Source organism: Chenopodium album, chromosome 14 (genome assembly GCF_948465745.1).
Source record: "Chenopodium album chromosome 14, dcCheAlbu1.1, whole genome shotgun sequence".
In the NCBI taxonomy this organism is placed as follows: Eukaryota; Viridiplantae; Streptophyta; class Magnoliopsida; order Caryophyllales; family Amaranthaceae; genus Chenopodium; species Chenopodium album.
In genome coordinates, this window is record NC_137847.1 from 33,578,089 (window position 1) to 33,595,744 (window position 17,656).

A 17,656-nucleotide genomic window follows, 5' to 3' on the forward strand; every position below is an offset into this window, starting at 1 on the left:
AATTCTAGGTGGACACGTGTCCTGTTTTAAGTGGCCCACGTGGCGGGGTAATTTTCCCCAAAACATTTGCCCCTCACAGATGTGATGTGATAGACCACGTGGCATATGTGACACTTTTCACTCAATAATTGGTGGAACAGATTTTACTGTTCACCTTCTGGGAAAATTACCAAGGTGTCCCTGGAATTACCCCTCTATAAATAAACATTTACCCCTATCCTTTTCGCTCATTTACGAAAAATCTTTAAGAGAATGTGAGAGAATCTTTGACTTTTCTTTAGAGAACGATTCCGCCTGCCGCTTGCTTTTTGCCGCTTGACTCAGATGGTTCGAACGACTTTCAGCAGTTCCTTTTCAAAGTAACCGCCTGCTCTTTCTCTTTCTTTTCATTTCACTTTTTTCCGCCTGTGTTTGCTTCCTTAGAAATGGTATCACAAACACACACGGCAAGGCCTAGGATAGTTGTCAGCCGGTCACCTGGGACGGCTGAATCTAGAACTAGGGGTGCTGCCTGTCTTGAGCTGCACTCGCCAACAAATTCGTCTATGTTTGTGCAAGACACTATGGCTAGGACAACTCGGCCGCCTAGTGATGAAGAAGACGAGAGTCCTATCAGAGTGCCTAGGAGCGAAGTCTCCTACTATCCATCAGGCGTCCCCATGTCGCCAGATGACTCTATCTTGAGTGAATCGGGGAGTGACTCGAGTGATGAGACATCCGACTCTAAAGAGGGCTCATCTCAGTCAAATGCTTACATAGGCGGTCCCAGAAGTGAAGAGGGGCCGCCTGAGAATGCTGAAGAGGTATCCGAAGAGGAGGCCGCCTCTGTGGAGCGTGGCCAGGAAGGGACTTCCTCTTCTCTTCAAGAAAGATACACCCCATACTTCACCCATATATCCGCATCCACCCAAAGGACCATGCGGAAAAATTTAGAAGAGATCTGGGATACCTATGTTATGGGAGCCGGCTACAAAATAAACGTCCCTACCCTTGACGACGCAGTCATTTGGCCGCTTGACCAGAGCTATAGGGATTCGTGCTTTGGGTGCTATGCGGCCACAATTCAGGCGGGCCCTAGGTTCCCGTTAGATCTGGCTATTGAAAGGATTCTGAATGGGTATCGCTTGGGGGTGTGGCAACTAGCACCCAATTCCTGAGTTAATATATTAGGGTTCGTAGCTGCATGCAGAATGCAGGGTGTTGAGCCTAGCTTTGAGGCCTTCTCCCATATGCATTACCTTAGCAAGGCTCCCAAATCAGCCGATCCCGGATGGTTCACTTTGTCATGTAACAAAGGTTACATGATGACTTTGGGGAAAGAAAATAAGTGGAAGGATTGGAGGAACAAATTTATATCATCTCCTTCCCTGACACCATCCGGAATAGAAAATACAACTCCTAGAATCAAAATCCCTATCTGCTGGGTCAGAAAGCCATCCTCCCGCCTGTATCAGATGAAGGCTGGGATCAAATTTTGACGCCTGGGCTATTTAAAGTTGAAGTAATAAAACTGTTAAGGGGGGAACTGAGAAATAAATAACCCCAAAAAGTTATATCCTAGAGTTCGACTGGTTAACTGATCCCTTTTACCTGGTCGCCTGTGGCCTTAGTAGTGAAAAGGGAAAAGGTGGGCAGCTGCATGAGTCTTTTGCGTAGCTTTTTTTTTTTTTTTTTTTTTTTTTTTTTGCTGACATCTCATTCGGCCTATTGCAGAGGAAGCCATTTCTCAGTTAGACCCCAACAAGAAGCCAAGGAGCGCCGTCTCTACTTACCGCCAAATGGTTCAGCAGAAGAACTAGATTTTCAGCAAAGAGCAGCTGGAGCACGTAAGTTCTTCAACATCTGCCAACTTTCTTTTGGACTTTTTCAAATTCCACGCTTTCGATTCTAAGTTGTATTTTTTCAGGAAGGGTCGGTGAAACCCCCTATGCTACCAACCCTTCTGCAAAAGCCCCCAAAGCAGCCATCTCCGGATGAGGATCCGATGCCGACCAAAAGGAGAAAGACGGTTGCTCACAAGCTGTCTGTAAGCCAATCCGGATCCCATCATTCTACAGGCGAAAAATCGCCGGCTGCCATGGATGCTTTGAAGCAGGCGGAGGAGTCATAGTCAACCAGGGTGACACGAGGAAAATGTAGGTCGTCCTCTATCGTTTCCTAGAATCAAAGAGAATTTATAAACACTCGACCAACCTAATACGAGTATATGGTAAGTCAAGGGTCGAACCCAAGGGAATGAATAGGTGTAAGCTATAGCCTAGGTCAAGCTACTTCGAAGTTTGCGGAAGATGCGGTTGGTAACTAAGGTATCAAGAAATCTAGATGAATCGAGAAATTCAATATACTAAACACTAGGGATATGGGTTCCATATGCAATCTCAATGATTATGCTAATTGAAAGATCACTCAATTAATTCAAACATTGCAAAGGACAAACAATAGTTGCAATCAAAGGAATTCAAGGGCTATCTCCTATAAGCCAAGCTAGGGATCACTATGAATGGCTCGCTAGGAAAATCATAATCAAATTCAATCAATTAAAGCAATTCTCAAATCAAGGGTTCATGTCATTGAAATTTGCAATGCAATCTAGATTAATCTTATAGGTTGATCACTCCTAATCTAATTAATCACATGCACAACTATGTCAACCAATTTAATTGCACCATTCAAATCAATTTAGCATCATCAACTAGCAAAAATCATCAATCAAGCATGCTTCCCCTTCTCCCTAGCAGCTAATATACTCACTAAACATGATAGAATTAAGAAACAAAACAAATTCAATCAAATTCATATTCATTTAAAGCTAAATCAAAAGAAAATCAATCAATCAACAATTTCTAAAGCAAGGGATGTAATCTCAATCAAAATCCAAGAAACTAGAAGGAATTGCATTAAAAGTAAATCAAGGGAAAGAAATCTTACCAACATTCATTGAATTGAAGAAGAAATTTCAAAATTAAATTGAAATCTAAGATCAAATTCAAGTATAAACAATTAAATCTTAAGCTTCTCTCTCTACTTTCTCTCTCTACTATTTCTGGAAAAATTCTCTCTAGTACAAAGTTAAGTCGTCCTTCAAAAAGAAATTCAAAAGCTTTAAATAAGAAAAATCGAGCGAAGAAGGCCGCACAGGCCGTGCGCACGCACAGCCCAGCCGCGCGCGCGCACCCTTGTGCGATGCATAGGCTTTGGCTCCTTCGCATGCTTGATCAAACTCCGCGCTCCCGAGCATCCCCATCATCAGTGCACTCGAGATGATGCCCGCAAAATGGCAATCCCAAAATGAGCAAATTGACTTGATTATTCACCTACAAAACACAAATAAAACAAAGAGAGGAAGCGTAGCAAGGTAAAACTAACACTAAAATTATGAATTATCAACTAAAAATATGAAAAACTCGTAAAAACCAATCGAGAACTAAAGTGAATTATAAAAAATGGAAAATCAAATAAAACTAAAAGAATTATATGAAAATGATGAAAGAAAATAAAGAAAATGAACCTAAATCTTATTCTTTTGAGCGCCATAAACGACGCTCATCACAGGGACAAACCTTCGACTGGGGCTACCGGCTCTCCAAGCGGTCTTTCCAACAGACGGAAGGACAAAGACGCCCAGGATCTGGTCGTTATCCCAGGTACCTCCGCCTTTGATCCTTTGCCTTACCCTTGTAGGGTTAAGACTTATAGTCATTTGCTAACCAGCTCTGAAGCCAGCCGATCTATTGGCCAGATCTATGCCAGCCTCTCACCAAGTGTTGATTGTGCAGATGCCCCCCAGGCGCCGGATGTAAAGCGGATCGCCAAGGATATGATCGCCGCCGTATCTGCTGAACAGCGCGACTCTATCAAAGGAGTCGGCTCCCTGAACTTTGATGCTATCCTTGCATATTTGGCAGAGGTAATTTCTTTAGGTTATTTTCCAATTTTAGCCTTTGTCGACTGTATACTAACTGCCCTTTCCTTTTGGCCGGATGTAGGCCATGCTGGGAGTGAATGGTCGTAAACAACCATTCAGTGACAAGCAGAAAGAGGTAAGAGCTGCCAACCTAAGGGCCGCTTCTAATCTTCACAAAGCTTGTATGATGTAAATAAGACTAAGTTGTTGACCCAAGGTATCCTATACTCACAGGCGACTGCAAATTTCCTAGTAAAGAAAGATTTAGAGGCGGCCCAGAAGAGGGTGACTGAGCTGAAAGCGGCTAAGGAAAAGGTGGAGGAGCTTCAAGATGCTGGAAAAGAGACAGATAGTCTCAAATGTCAGAATGAGAAGTTGCAATACAAACTTGCCAATCAAGAGAAGCAGCTCACGTCCAAATGGTCCGCCAGGGTTGAGGAGGATAAGAAGCAGCTCATTCAGGAGAATGAGGCCGACTGTGTCATTCGCATGAAGATGGCGTGGAAGTCCTTATTCCCCAATGACCATTAATCCGTTAGGGAGTATCGTTATGAGCAAGCTAGGATGAGCTTGATGCACAGGCGGACAAGGGGGCAGATGGAGGCGAGGAGATCCAAGATGAGGACGAGGCTAAGGAGGGCAACGAGCAGCATCCGACCAACGATGAGATGGCGGATGAAAATGAAGTCGAGTCCTCTCCCGAAGCTGATTAGATTGAGTATTCTGCGGCCGAATGGCCTTTTCAGATACATTTTCGGCTTGCGTGCCGAGTATGATTGTCTTTTTACCTACCGTGGGGTCGGGTTACTCAACAATTTTCTCTTTCTCTCACCGGTTGTATAGCCGGTTAATAATTTAACTTCAATTTTATCTGACCAAGGGGTTAGTTTTTTAATGATGCATCATCCGGCCATTAGGTCGGTTTTTAATACTTGTGTTTTAAATTTGAAAGGTATACCAGATGTTAGTAGAAAAAATGCTATTTGTAGCGCTCTATTTGTAACTGGCATAAGCTATGTATGTTACTAAAAGGGTATTCGTAACTGAATTGTTAGTGCGAGTTACAAATAAATTGGCATTAATAACTGGCATATCAAAGGTTAGTTACAATAAGTAGTTAAATAATAGACAGATCAACCATTAGTAACGGACATAAAAAAGGCTAGTTACAAATAGTAGGTCAAAATTTGTTGACTTTATTAATTGTAATGGACTTTCTTAAGGTTAGTCACAAATGCTATTGAGCACAACTGCATAACTGCACAACACTCACTTTACTCGTATTATTTTTATATATTTTAAAGAAACTACTCCTACTCTTCCTTGGTTCCTCCGAATCAAACTTGCCCCAATTTTTCTAGAACAACAAACCTCAATAAATTTTGCTCTCCTTTGGAAATCCTCTAAAATTCATCCAAAACTCAGTCATCGAAGAGTATCATCAAGGTAAGCTCTTTTTCTCCACCTAATTTATTTATTTTACATTAATTTTAACCGATTATTTGAAAAAAGAACTAAGATAAAAATTAAAAATTATAGGGTTTGTGCTTTTGTTGTTAATTTAATTTAGTAGAAGTTTAGGGGTTTAATTATTTGCTGGTTTCAAACTTGGGTTTCATAGTAAATTGCGATTAAGGAACATCTACTTTTGAGCAGCTGGGTGGTGAGAGTTTTGAGCGCAAGAGAGAGCAATTGGGGCTTGTAATTCCTCCGCATCATCCGGCAAGTGGGACGATTCCGAAATGCATGTCTGTAGAAGGAGAGCATGCAGGTTGCTGCTGGGTGGCCTATTTGGCTTGCTGCCATTGTAGGGGAGGCTATCGGAAGGTAAATGTCGCGGGGTGTTTCCTCTCAGATGTCGAATAAGGTATGTCGTTCAGTGTACCCCTTGTAATAATGATTTGTTTTGGAGAATGAATAATACAGAAACAAAGTTAGAGCTTTGTAACACCCCCAATTTACTGACTAATAATAAATAAGAATTAAAGGAAAAATAAACAACCATTAAATAAAATTGCGAAAGCATACACTTAAATCAGAGGTATTACCAACACAATCGACAACCTGTCAAGTGTTAAGGCTCACAAAATCCCAAAAATTGCAACTCAATAAACTAGGTGTGCTATTTATACGACTTTACAAACTCATTATAACAAACTAATCAAAACACTTGAGCTTCTTTAGTTACGATCATCACTTGATTAACCTGTCACAACCTTGACTGCTTTTAAGGACAAATTCCGAAAAAGATCGTCGCAGGACCACCATAAGAAAAAGACATGGCCGCAAACACAAGTAGCACAAAAAACAACACACGTCAAGAAAATCTGAGTAATCACCACATATCAGTATACAAAGAATAATTGAATAATCAATATTATTCGGTCACTTAAACAATGTAGATCGGAACTATATTACATATTAAACTCTGAAAATAACCTTTATCAACTCAACCTCGAAAAATAACCTTTACCCAATTAACTCATCTATCCCATAAGTGTGCCATGCTCTTTGTTCTATACCTAGTCTTAGACATGGGTAATTCGAATAACAAACCAACAAGTATAAAAACTTGAATACTATCAATAACCAGAAAACACTTTGAACCAGACCACATACGGGCCAATTCCCACTGTAGGGGGCCATAGAAAACTAAATAAATAAAGATTGTACCTCATTCTTATCTCATGATTATCATGTTCTTACCACCATGTCAAGAACTAAGGTCTATAACGCCGAGCCTCAAACCAAGAACAAAATAATCATTCTCAACCTTTTGATCTCATAGTCTGATCAAATAATCATTCACGTGATAATAAATAATATCTTAACAATGGCACAGATTCCCAAATAATATAATAATTCGAACTCGATTCAATCATAGTATATCTCAACTCTTATAGGACAATAATACTAGTAACCCAAATGTAATCAATTCTCAACCCAAAATAATACTATGCACTAATAACCCTAAAACCTCAATAAAACAATACTTACTAAAGCAACAACATTAAAAACCCTAGCAATTATAATGACAAGATCAATAAAAACAACAAAAATAATACAATATTCAATACCAATCAAATCATATAATACCATATAATAATCAATTATATACATGTACAAGATTACAAATAATAAATCATACAATCCATACAATAATAAGAAATATAATACAAACAACTCCAAAATAAGTTTCGTGTGATTGCTATACAAAATTATATATACATACGACTCTTAGAATAGTGTGATTACCTTCGGCTAGAAAAATATTAAAGGATCGCCAAAGATTGTGGGCTGTAGTGTCGAAGTATCCAAGTCATGCCAATTATTTCTTGGCAAAGTTTAAAAAAAAATATTTGACCATCATTATATAATGATGATGTTATGTGCATAAATTGGTGGAAGTATGAATGGATAGATTGTCACGCACAACCACAAAGAACAAAATCAATGAGTAACAATGAAAACTAAACACACGGCTGCACATCTATTCATAAAACTTTTAGGGTTTAAAATAGTTAATATAGATAAAATAAAAGTCCTATTTAAATTATAATAAGATATAAAAATAAATACTTATAAAATAATTTTAAAAATATGTTATTTTAGCCATAAAATATTAGATAAAATCATAAAATATTCGGGTATTACAAGCTAAGAATGCTTTAGAAAAATATCTACTAAAATGTAGCTGGCATTGGGAGTAGATTGTCTGCAATGGAACTAGTACGGGTACTTTATATTCGTTTGTTCTAAATGAAAGTATATGTTATCTAAGTAATTGCTTTTCTTGCCTAACTAACGATAACTAGATTTTTTAGTAAAGTGTAAGATCAAATGTTAGATGTATCTAGGTGGTAATGTTATGGTCTAATGGATACTTTATATTGGTATGGTTTAACTTTTTAAACAAAAATGGTGCTTAGAAATTGATTGGGCTGGTCAAATTAGTTGCAGCTATAATGTGATAGGCTTGTGGCAATGAATAATATTGTAAAGGGTAGAGGTGGTGAGCATTAACTTTAATTATTAAAGGACATTCCCGTGAATCCACTTTCTTAAGCTGCTCAAGTATTATACCATTTCAATTTCACTATTTCAAGTTAGTTGGCTCTATTTGGTTTAGTATGTTAGGCTTTTGCGGTTAAATTATGTAGTTTTTATTCCAAATTTAAGATAGCCTAATTCAGGAAAATATTCTATATGCTATATACATCATTCCAGAAAAAAAGTTCTTGGTTGTTGGGATTACAATTTATATGCTATTTACTATATACATATTAAATCACCCCGCAATGTTCCATGCCATTTATAGATTAGTTTCAGAGAGGCCAGGGTATACAACTATATTTTTTATTAGTAGCTTATTTTCATTTGATTTTTGGGTTTTAATGTAATGGTTGTTTGCTTTGGTTAGGTGCTTAAGCACGCAACACCAAAGAAGTTAGGTAGAGCTACATTAGCTTAAAGAGTGAAAATTTCAGAAGGATTATTTTGGGTACTTCAAGTATTTAACTCCATTTTTTCTTTTTTAAAGTGTTCGACTAGCCATTTTGTTTCTTTAAATTGTTTAAGGTTAAATGATGTGATTATTACTTTAAGAAGGATCATGACTTTCTTTCATAAATCAAATCCTCCTTCCGACGAAAAAAAATTGTGTTCAGTTAATATCCAATAGCCAAATTCAGAAAGAGTGGGTGGGGGGAATTTGCTTAATTAGATTTCTTGTAGTGGTTTTTTGGTGTTTGGATATATTTGATGGAGTTAATAAAAATGAATTGTGCATGGGAATAATAGGAGTAACTTAGTACTTCAGGTAAAGTTGATGAACTATTAGTACTCTGTGTATACACTATTAGTTATTTTATGTTGTGCAACTCTAATTTTTTTTTTTTCAGGTTTGTTTCGTTGTGTCATGTATATTGCATATTGAGTTCCTTGGTAAGTTTGTTAAAACTGTAAGGTTGAACCGGTAGACGTGGCTAGTCTACAGTGTTATTGGTGCTATCAGGTACCTTTTTATTTTTCTTTGCCGCTCTTTTTTTGTTTTCTATTCCCCCTTTATTCTACACTATTAGTCATAGATGTTGTAATTGATGTTTTATATGACATAATCTTAGAAACTGGAGTTTATATAAATGAATTAGTCTGACTGGCCGCGCTGAATTGGACACCAAGGAGGAAAGGTCCTTCATGATTGTATTTTGAAAAATATTCGTCCAATATGTCAAAAGCAGTCTCTATAAAAAGCATATAAATGCACATTGTTACTTACAAATGAATAGCAATAGATTAATGGTTATTCTATGCTAATGAAATCTCGCTTATGATGCATACAATATATCTTTCTTTTTATGTATGTGTGTGAAGAATTTGACTGGTATGAAAGGTTTGTCTGAGGCTAAAGTTGATAAGAAATGAGAAGTAGCTGAGAAGATTGTGGTAAGTTTTCTGCAATTTAATTTCTCAATTAGTCGATCTATTATATCAAATTGGTTTCAAAGCTAATCAAATTACATAATATTAATGCTAGTGGTTGGTTGGTAGTCTGTCTTGAGAACGTACAATAATTGCTAAATGATACTTACTTTTCTGGGAAGCATGTAACTTGTATGTTTATTATGTCTGAGATCCTTTGCCAAAACTTGGATCATATTTAACTTCCGCTTATGTTGCTAGTAATTGAATAAGCCTCACTAATTCACTAAATCAATATGTTGTGAAAGATAATGGGATGATTTTAAATCTGTATCCAACTCTACAAGTGTTATATGATTTTTGCTTCTTGTCATGCAATGGCCTTTGTGAAGGTTGCACAGCGTGTTGTTGAGTTGAGTTGCTGGTGCGACAAATTGATTACAGTACATCACATAATTCTTTGTCCAGGATCCTTGGTGATTAATTATACACGTACAATTCTCTAAATTTATATATGTATTAACTTCGAGGCTTGTGGCTCATTTTACTTTTTTTTTTTTTTTGTCATCATGTCTTGATGAATAAACTACCTATTTTTATCAAATTCTATATGAGATTTATGGTTGTTTCTTCTGGTTGGTTATTTATATATATAAACTTATAATTGCTTTGTGCTTAATCAAATGGCTAAAAGATTAAACCTCTTATTGTCCAAACTAATGGACCTAATCAAATGTTTATGAACTTGCATCATAAGGTGAAGTTTTCTTTATCTCCTTAATTTATGGGGTTTGTTTAGGGTGAATAAGTTAGAATCTTACTATCTTCCTTTAGTTTTTCATTTTTATATTGATAGATCAACATGAAGATTAACATTAGCTGAATTCAGAATTGAAAATCAGAACTGAATTCGGAGTTGAATTTTAGAATTGAATTCAGAGCTGAATTGCAGAACTGAAATCAGAGCTGAATTTCAAAACTGAATTCAGAGCTTAATCTCAGAACTGAATTCAGAGCTGAAATTAAAAACTGATCGAGAACTAAAAATTAGAACTAAATTCAGAACTTGGTCTTAAAGCCATGCTTTAGAGTCATGTATGCAGTTCAACCTCTTCCTTCAAAACCTTATTTCAGAAATTCATTTTATTTTTCATCTTTAAGAATTTTTTTTTTTAATAAAATACAAAAGTATGAACATGGAAAAGACCATTAGAAGTTACACCCTTCAGCATTAAGCAGAACTCAAAACCAGCTTGTCATGTTTGTTGAGAGTTTTTAAGATGACAAATAATACCCATGAAGTCTGCGTGGATTATAATAATGATCGTAATCCACTCTCAACTCCCAAAATAGAAGCCCCTGTACTGTCGATACCTCATCTCTGATAACTGATAATATGGGGTTTGTAGTGCTGTACTATTGTCTCAGACCTCAGGGTATCTTTGTTCATAAAAGAGTGAGCCATGCAAACTTCATAGGGACCTATTAGGTTGCATAGAATAGCTTCAACTACCTGTTCAATTATGAAAACTTGAAAGGATTAGCTTGAGTTAGGTTGTTTTAAAATTGACTCCTCTCACCCAGTGTACTAGTTGTAGCATTAGTTTAAACTCTAATTATGGAAGTTCCTTACATTTTGGAGCTCTTTAGAGATTCGCTTTGGCATTTTTCTTTCTGGTTTTCATGTGTGTTTCACTATGTTTTTTTTTATCATTGTGATAGACTTTGCAACTTAAGTTTCATGTGCCCGACAATCTAACATATACTAATGTTCAGCATCTTGACCATTGTTTGCTAATCTAATAGTGCTCTATTGTTTTGTGCATGAATTTTTCCCTTTGTTGCTTTTTTCTAATGTACTTGTTATTGTTGTGGTTTAGAAATAAGAGAAATGACTGGTTATAATTTGGTAGGCATTGCAATAGCTGTAAAATCTTATTTTTCTGCTTTCATACCACACATGACTGGCTATGATTTGCATGTAAATGATGAATTTATAAATGAATTCAGAGCTGAATTTCATAACCGAATTCAGAGCTAAATTTCAGAACCGAATTCAGAGCTGAAATTCAGAACCGAATTCCTTATTCATCAGCTAGTTTCTCAGTTACTCTTAGTTTCTCATCCTTGTCCAACTACCGTATTTAGGTTGAACTCATCACTGTGGAATTTTTAACTTAGAATTAAATGTTAATCTTCTATAGAGACCTAATAAGTATTTTAAGATATTCCGAAATAGAATAAAATTGAGATTAAGGACAGAGAAAGCTAATTTATCCATTTCTGTGATCAATGCCAGTGACCATTTCCTTTTAATTGTCATTAGCTTGCCTTTATCAATCTTCTTGTCTATTATGACAAGTCTTTATTGATGTGCACATACAAAAGCATGGTCTGTCAATATTCTGAAAGTGAATTCTGTAGTTTTATCTCTGCATTGAACAATGGGATTTTGAAATGCCTTTTCAATCTGACTTTAAGGTTAAGACATGTCAAAAAATATTTATCCTTTGTATTCCATTAAATGTTACTTCTCATATAAAAACCCCTTTGTTGTTGTGCCCCTCAATATTTTAAGGCTTAGGGGCCTTTGGCATTGAATTTTTCTACTTTCTTTTAGTTTCCTTATACATTGAAGATTAATTTATGTAAAGTATGACTGCTTTTGTGTGAATTCTGTAACACTTAGGATTAGTAAGATTTTTTCTCCCTCACTTGTTTCTTGCTTAGTTTTATTTCATAATCTCACTGAATTCAGAGCAATGTTTTAAAAATTATGGAGTGGATACATGACATACGTATGGATTTCATGGATTGGCCATAGGATTAATTATGGTTGACTATTAAAGTTCATATCGTCTCTTTTTCAATATGTTCTGAAGCTGTAGCTGTAGTGTTGTACTTTTGAGTATTTGCCAAACAAACTTCCAGTTGAGAACCTAGATCTTAAGTTGTTAGAAAGTCTTTCTTTTTTCCTTGGCATTTCTTTCTTATTTATCATAATGAGCATGTTACGACATATTTGACTCCTTGAATTTATCTTTCTGGTTTTCATGTGCGTTTCAAGATATATATATCTATTAAGAAGTATTTCTTTCTTATAATTTGGAAGATCTTAAGATGTGCACACACACATATATATATATATATATATATATATATATATATATATATATATATATATATATATATATATATATATATATATATTTTATTGTAATAGACTTTGCAATGTAAGTTTCACGTGCCTCAATGTTTGTAGGTCCCAACTAATTGTCATCTTGCTTTAATTGATGAGTTCAATGGGAACTCAGTGATTGTGGTTGATGGAACGGTAAATGCTTGTCCTAGTGGAGTGACTCATAACAAGAAAATGAACTTATCTCTTCTTTGCAACCTAAAATGCTTTATACGAGTTTTGGTTGATGTTTTATTTTTCTAAAGTATAATAGACACGTATTTTTTTATATTTGCAGGAGTATTTGGCAAGACTTGCAGCCTACAATGATGTAGAATTGGATGAGATTCGAGAACAATGGGCTATGTTTTTTAGACTTAATTTTTTGTTGAAATACTAGTTATCTTATTAATCGTTGTTATGATTAATCGCATTTAGTTTAATAAAAAAATATAACATATTTCTATATATCTACTTTTATTTAGCCTATTGGTTATTGTTATTACATTTCTAAATTCTAAATCAATGATTTTTTTTATTAAATTTTTAATTGGTTTTTTTTGGAAAGTATAGTCTATTTTGTTGTATTGTATTGTTGTAGATGTGGAATTATTTGGAGTGTTTGTATTGTATGTTGTGGGTGACTTTTAAGTTATATGGAACTACTCGGAGTAAGTGTATTGTTGGTTGAATTGTAATAGGTAGTAACCCATTTGACGATGGTTTGTTTGGAAAGATATACTACAATTCTTGTATTCGAATAAAATATTTATAAAAAAAAATTTATTTATTTATTAGTAACTAGCGTAATCTAATGCTAGTTACTAATATTATTTTTTTATAAAAAAAAAAAAAAAATATATTCGTAACCGGAGTTAAGATTTGCCAGTTATTAATAATTCTCTTATTGTAACCGGCATAACTTAATGCAGTTACAAATAGTATGTTTTCTAACTTGGAAAATAGACTTTTTGTAACTGGCGTTAGGTTAAGCCAATTACAAATAGTACATTATTTGTAACTAACATTAGCTGGTTACAAATAATTTTCACTAGTTGTAACGGTGGCATTGGCAACCAACAACGCCAGTTATAAAAAGTCAATTTCGTCAGTTACAAATAGCATTTTTTCTACTAGTGGTTCTTGCCCCTGGGCGGCTGTGCGCTTGGGTTTACAAGTTAGTTGATTGACTTTGGAAATTTTGTGATACCTAAAAAGGGTATGACTGATTTCTAAGTCAATCAATCACTAAGGTGATTTCCCTAAGCCAAGCGCGCAGCCGACCACTTGAGCAACTGGTGCCGAATGCAAGCGGTCATTTGACCTTTTTGTCACAGTCGGGTGACTATTCATGCTACAAATATTACAAGTTGCATAAAATAGAATGTAAAGTCTACATTGGTCCGCCAGCTATTCTTTTATTATAATAACAGGCGGTCCTACATCTTCCAGGCGGCCTTATGTGCCTACCCCATTTCAAATGGGTTTTTGAGGCTTAGTTATCCTACTTGGGCCAATTTTAAAATTAGCCGTCTATGTGGGTTGATGGCCAAAATTTAATTATCTAATTATAATCAATGTCCATTTGCCCCTGTTGGGAAGACTTGTATAATTTCGAGAAGTAATCTAAGTTAGAACTTCGGTCGATTGCCGGCTGATGTGTTGAACATTCGGCTTTCGTTTTCTTGGTCGTTCTTTAGATTACCCTGGTCAGACGGCTATGAGTTGACCAATCAGGCCGTTCAATTTTTGCCGTCTGTATGTGCTGGTAGAGCAAACGATAGAATGCCCTTTGCGATGATAACACCCGGAGGGGCGTCGCCGGACGCCATATTTCACAATAGAGCAGGCGAATTTCTAAAATGTGTAACCATCCGGCCACTGGCCTCATGTCTCTTTCAAAAATACAGTTATATAGCCACTAAACCTTTTTGTGCTTAGTTAATTATTTGGCCATTGGCCTCACGTTATTTGGATGTTAGTGTTTAACTTCCAATTTTAATCTTAATTTATTAGGCGGAGGTGTACCATCTTTATACCAAACAGGCGGCACATATGATAGGACGCATGTATATAGAGGAATAGATAACATAATTTGGAAACAGAAAACATCTTTTTCATTGATAGGCTTTCTATTTACAAAAATTTACAATACTTAGAAGTATTACTTTTTGAGATTGTCTACATTCCAAGTTCTGGGCAGCCGCCTACCTTGTGGTGTCTCCAGGCGGTAGGTGTCGTCTCTTACTTCCTCATAGATTTGGTAGGGGCCTTCCCAATTAGGAGTCAGCTTTCCAAGCTCATTTGCCCTACCGGTTGCCTCCATTTTGCGTAACACAAAGTCCCCAACTTTGAAAGGGCGCTTGTGTACTTTCTTGTTGTAGGCACGAGTCATTCTCAGACGGTAAATCTAATGATGCAAGGAGGCATTGCCCCTGCGCTCCGGGAGTGAGTCCAATGCTAGCCGCATGGCCTCCCAGTTTGCCTCTTCATCGTATAGCATGACTCATAGAGTCGGCTCGTAATGCTCGATGGGCAAGACGGCTTCAGAACCGTAAACCATCAGAAATGGGGTTTCACTGGTTGCCCCCTTTACAGTTTTCCTGATGGCCCATAGGACATGAATTAACTCTTCTGCCCATAAACCTCCGGCTCTTTCAATTTTCTTTTTATTGCCGTCTGAGATAAGTACCCCAAACCGGGTGATAATGTTCTTCCATATGAAAGAAATGACATCCTTGGTCTCGATGTTTTTGACAGCCTTCGCCTCGACCCACTTGGTGAAGTAATCCACAACCACTAAGATATAGCGCTTTCCGCCTGGAGCAGGCGTATAAGGACCCAGAATGTCCATGCCCTATTTAGCAAACGGGACTTGGTTGTGGATTACTGTCAGGTTAGTAGCCGGACGATGGATTAGCTTGCCAAATTTTTGACACTTGTCGCATATTTTAACCATCTCCATAGCGTTTGACTCCAGAGTAGGCAAGAAGTAATGCCGCCTGGCTCTGACGGCTAAGGATCTACCGCCTGCGTGAGAGACGCAATATCCCGCATGCAAATCTTCATGAACTTCCCTCCCTTTCTCGGGGTAACACACTTCAGTAGAGGCTTCAAGAAACTTGCTTTGAAGAGTTCTCCGTTTCTCATCTCAAAGTTTGCAGCTCGCTTCTTCATGACGGCTGCCTCCTGTGGTGAATCAGGAAGCGTGTCGTCTGTCAGGTATGCCCAGATGCCATCCATCCAGGTGGAGCTTCGGTCAAGAATTCCAATGGGCTCCTCATGTATACTTTTCTTTTCCAGAACTTCCCAAAAAACTGACCGAAGCGTATCACAGCAGGCGGAGGATGCCAGTTTGGACAACGCATTCGCCTGATTATTCTCATATCTGGGCACCTGATTTAGATGGAATTCTTCAAGTGTCCCAGTCTCATCCTTGACCGCCTGAAGATATTTGATCATTGCCGGATGGGTGGCTTCATACTCACCTTGGTACTGGCTAACGACCAATTGCGAGTCAGAGTAGGCGTCAATTTTGGTTGCCCCTGCCGCCTTGCACATGCGGATGCCGGCTAGCAGGGCTTCATATTCTGCCTCATTGTTTGAGGCCTGGAACTTGAACCGCAGTGCATACTCAAATTTGTCCCCCTCAGGGGACTCATAAATAATTCCTGCACCACAACCGTTCAAAGTGGAGCTCCCGTCCACGTACACTTTCCAAACCTGATCAGTATTGTCCGGTGGAACCGTTCTTGTCATTTCTACAATGAAGTCGGCGAACGCCTGACCCTTCACTGCCTTTCTTGGTTCGTAAGTGATTTCTAGACTTTGAATTTCAAAAGCCCATAGCATCCTACCGGATGACTCCAAAGTTGACATAGGCCACATGAGAGGTTGATTTGTGTATATCACAACCGGATGCGCCAAGAAATATGGTTTCAACTTCTTGACTGCCATATAAAGGGCGAGGCCAAATTTTTCAACCATGGGGTACCGGAGCTCAGCATTTCTGAGAACATGGTAATGAAATAGACCGGGAGCTGGATGCCGTCTCTTTCAGCAAGGTCTGAGACGGCTAAGTATGTGTATAACGTCTCTTTGGGCAGAGGGCTAACTAGCCTTGGCAAAGAGTGCAAGTGTTCTTTTAATTTTTTGAAGGCCACCTCAGCATCATCCCCCCATTAAAATCTAGTCTTCTTCCTGATTGCTTGGAAGAAGTCAAGACATTTGTCACTGATGAGTGTCATTTATGGCACTCTTAGGCTAGGTTTTCATTATAGTTTTATTCTCATTTTTAGTCCTTTTTGCAGTGTTTTTACATAATAATGCTTGCTTTGCGTGTTTGTGTGTAAGTTTATAGAAATGCATGCTTTTAATGGTTTTATTGTCATTTTGTTAATTTCTCGACAATTTCTCTCGATTCTTTGTTTCCTAGATTTTTTTGGTAGGTATGTTTGAGTTTCCCAAGGTATGATCACCAAGGAGAAAGCTCAAGCGCATTCAAGAAAGTTAATGGAGCAAAGTTTGGGATTCCAAAAACGCAATTCAAGTTAGCTCTGCGAGCTCGAGGGCTTTGGAAGTTATGCTTTAGCTTAAGGCATTCAAATGCTTGGAAGATAAAGGAGCTGCCCTTCTCACGAGCATCGCCTCGAGTGCACCAATGATAGGGATGCTCAGGAGTGCGGAGATTGATCAAGCAAGTGAGGGAGGCAAGGCCACGAGCACCGTGCGCGCGCGGCTTGGTGGTGCGCGCGTACCAGGCGCCCTGCCCCCTTCGCTCTTTTCTTCTATTTATACTCTTAAACTTTTCCTTTTTAAGGGGACGACTCAATTTGTACTTGGCATATATTTTTCCAGAATTAGTAGAGAGAGAGTAAAGAGAGAAGCTTAAGATACTTGATTGTACTTGAATTTGATCTTGGATTTCTTCTTCTCATCAATGAAAGTTTGTGAGATTTCTTTCCTTTGAATTTACTTTTATTGCAATTTCCTTTAATTTTTGAATCTTTGATTTGAATTTCTTTCTTTGCTTTAGAATTTGTTGAGAGATTGAATTCCTTCTTGATTAAACTTGAAATGAATATGATTTTGATTTAATTTGTTTTGTTTTTTAATTTCACCATGATTAGTGAGTAGATTAGTTGCTCGGGAGA

General features: G+C 37.3%; 1 long non-coding RNA gene across 2 annotated transcripts; it reads left to right on the forward strand.

The window, feature by feature from the left end:
• Positions 1–5,209: 5,209 nt before the first annotated feature.
• LOC145580202 (uncharacterized) lies at positions 5,210–13,081 on the forward strand. Of its 2 annotated transcripts, none has more exons than XR_014099331.1 (3): positions 5,210–5,350; positions 5,526–5,771; positions 12,802–13,081. It is a non-coding gene; the product is annotated as an uncharacterized LOC145580202 (long non-coding RNA). The 2 variants fall into 2 exon arrangements; XR_014099332.1 differs by having other exon boundaries at positions 5,561–5,771.
• The last annotated feature ends 4,575 nt before the right edge of the window (positions 13,082–17,656 follow it).